Raw genomic sequence first — 3,536 nt, forward strand, 5'->3', positions numbered from 1 at the left:
GTTCAAATCTTTTTTACTCTATGCCACGAGGCTGTGGGGGTGTGGGCCTTGCTTTACCTCTTTGAGTGTCTTCCTCTAGATGTGTATAAGAGACAGGGGGTGGGGAACGGACCTGCCCCGGGTCGCAGCGGTTTTTCCCGGGCGGGGCTGCGGCTGCAGGAGAGGCGGGCGTGCCGGCGGAGGGTCAGGGCCTCGACGCCGGGACTTTCCTGGGGTGGGGGTGGAAGCACGTAGGAACCCTGACCTTTCCAACTTCCCAGGTCAGACTTGGGCTGGGACCACACTGCGCAGACTTTGATGTACGGACCCAACCCAGTGCTAGTCCGCCCTCGCGGGGACCTGTCCTCTCGCCTGACCTATTAAGTCCGTCCCTGCCTGCAAGGCTCCAACAAAGTCCCTTCTTCCCCCCAGAGCAGCAGTTCTCAAACTTGAGTCCATCAGCATCACCCAGAGGCTTTATGCAAACACGTTTCTGGCTCCCTCCACGGTTTCTGATTCTGTGGGTTTAGGGTGGTGATGCTGATTCCTTTGGTCCAAGGACCATCCCTGGAGAGCCACTGCCCTTTAGGTAACGATTTTCCCCTCATTTTCCTTCTGAACTCGGTCAGCACCTTGTTCAGCCTCCCACTGAGCCTGGAACCCTTGACAGCTGGGGAAACAGGTGGGTTGCTGCTAAGCCGGGAGGGCACCTGGGAATCCTAACTTCCAATCCAGGGCGTTTTCTTCTGCATTCACTGCTTCTTTTACTCTCTTGGGAGCCTGTGTGTGGGATCCAGAACAGGGCAGAACCCTGAGTAGTAAAAACTGAACGGGAAGCAAGGTTAGTTAAATCCAACTGCAGGAGAGGAAAAAAGAGTCATTTTCTTCAGGAGAGGAGAGGATGCACAGAGGATGCCTGTCTATTGACCAAACCTGCCCTGAGCATCACCATTGACACTTTCATTCATTCAAAAAACAAAGTTAATTGAGCAGGTGCTGTATGCCAGGCACTGTCTTGGTGTGGGGGATAATGAAGGAAATAAAACCGAGATCCCTGTCTTTGGAGAACATACTTTTTAATAGGGAGATTAACAGTAAACATAATAAAAGAGTAAATTATTGAATATGTTAGAAGGTAATAAAAGTTATAAAAAGAAAAACAAGAGTAGGGTAAAGGAGTGCAATTGGAGTTGCAATTCTAAATAAGATGGTCAGGGTGGGCCTTATTGATGAGGTGAGTTAAGATAGTAAGCCATGCGATAGCTAGGGGAAGAGTGTTTCCAACAGGTGGAACAGCCAGCACGAAGGTCCTGAGTCAGGAGCATGCCTGGTGTGTTTGAGTCTCAGCAAAGGGGCCGTTGTAACCGGGGTAGGGGCAGGGATGGGGAAGAAGCTGAATACACAAGGCCAGAGAGGTAAAGGGGCAGGCAGGAAGATGTTAGAGGGCTGGCCCAGCCATTGTTAAAGACTTGACTTTTACCCTGAGATATTCCTGCAATTTTATTTACTGTTTTGCCCTAATGATTCTTGCCTCATTCATCTACAAAATCTGCCTCAAAAACAGCCGTTAACCATCCCCTGGCTCACAGCTGGAGCTGGTTTTGAGAATGATACTATTTTCAGAAGTCAGTGGGCCCCAACCTCTCAGATTTGGGGCTTGCAAAGGTTGCAATGACCCTTTCTGACCTGCAGATTAGAAAGTTGGTAATTTACATTTGCTTTCAACAGTTTTTTTTTCTCTTCTCTCATCATTCTCCGTAATCCTCTAAGTTCTTGTTTCCCTGACATATCTGCTCCCTGAGGCTTCCCAGATTGCTAGAGCAGCACTGTCCAATCAAAATATGATGTGAGGCACATATTTAATTTTAAATTTTCTAGAGGCCACATTAAAAAAAGTAAAAAGAAACAGGTAAATTTAATATTAATGGCATATTTGATTTAACCCAGTATACCCAAAATATAATCTCAACATGTAATCAACATAAAAAATTAACACACTATCATACATATTTTCTTCTATACTGTCTTGAAACCTAGTGTGTATTTTACATTTATAGCACACCTCAATACAGACTAGCCACATTTCAAATGCGCCATAGCCTCATGTAGCTAAGGATTACCTGGCCAGCACAGTCCTAGACTACTCATGTTCCTTCCCAACTCCCTCTCCTTAACATAATTTCCCTTTCCAGACTGAGCTGACACTTCATTCAAGAAGTCTTCCTTGATTTCTCTACTTCCTTCATATGCCTATGAGAATGAAATGAGTTAATATATGTAGATTGCCTCGGATAGGTACTGGTACATAGTAAACAATGGAAGTGTAGCTATCATTATAATACCACTTTCTACGGTTGTAATACACGGATCAGTTGTGTAACTATTACTTCACATTTTTCTCTCCCTGTTATACTCAATAGTCCACAAGAAGAGAGGACCCTGCCTGCCTGTCTTTTTTGTTGCTCTTTTCTTGGGACCTGGGTCTGGCACAAACAGATGAATATTCAATATAAACGTATTGAATGAATGAATGAATATAAGGAAGTATGCTTGGGGTTAAGCTTAAGCATTCTAATTCTAATGTTGCAATGGATTAAAATCATAATCCTGGATGACAATGGTATCAGATTCCATGTTTATCGAGATTCAGACTAGATCCTAAAGAGAAATGAAATCTGGTCTCAAAAATGGAAAGAAAAAAAAAAGACAAAAACAGGATGATGTGGCGGAAAGGGCACAGACTTTGAATTCAGACACACCTGGGTCTGAAGATCTGCCACCTCACGTACTATTTGTATGGCTTTGGAGATGTTACTTAACTTCTCCAAGTCTCAGTTTTCCCATCTGTAAAATGGGATCTGAGCATCTCTTTGCATTAGGTACCTACATGTACAGTAAGTTTGTAAGTCGCAACAACACAGGCCCTAATCTTGGCTCAGCCACACTCAGTGAGGCTACTTAAGCTTTCTGTACCTCAGTATCTACTCTCTGTGTGTGTGTGTGTGTGTGTGTGTGTGTGTTCTTTTAGTAGTTAATGAGATATAATACTATACATGTAAAGGCTTGATACATGATAGATGGCCATATTTTCTTTAATTTTCATTCAACAGCATGTGATCTTTCTTTTTTTCACGCCACCTTTCCCCCATCAAACAAGGAAGGAAAGTTCAAGCAGTTTACTATCTGGGAAAATTGAGCCATCCTGCCTAGTACATGGTGTGTATCAGACTTAAGAAAAGGACAAGAATGAAGCTATTAAAAAAATTTCTCCAACTAGCAATTAAAAGACAATGGGAAAACTGTTTCTATGTTTAAAAAAAATAATTTGAACTGTTAATTTTATTGCCACAGATCTACTATTTATTTTATTTATTTATTTTTAATTTTTTTCAATTATTATACTTTAAGTTCTAGGGTACATATGCACAACATACAGGTTTGTTACATATGTATACATGTGCCATGTTGGTGTGCTGTACCCATTAACTCATCGTTTACATTAGGTATATCTCCTAATGCTATCCCTCCCCACTGTCCTCTCCCCACAATAGGCCCCG

Source organism: Mandrillus leucophaeus, unplaced genomic scaffold (assembly GCF_000951045.1).
Source record: "Mandrillus leucophaeus isolate KB7577 unplaced genomic scaffold, Mleu.le_1.0 Scaffold14, whole genome shotgun sequence".
NCBI classification, from domain to species: domain Eukaryota; kingdom Metazoa; phylum Chordata; class Mammalia; order Primates; family Cercopithecidae; genus Mandrillus; species Mandrillus leucophaeus.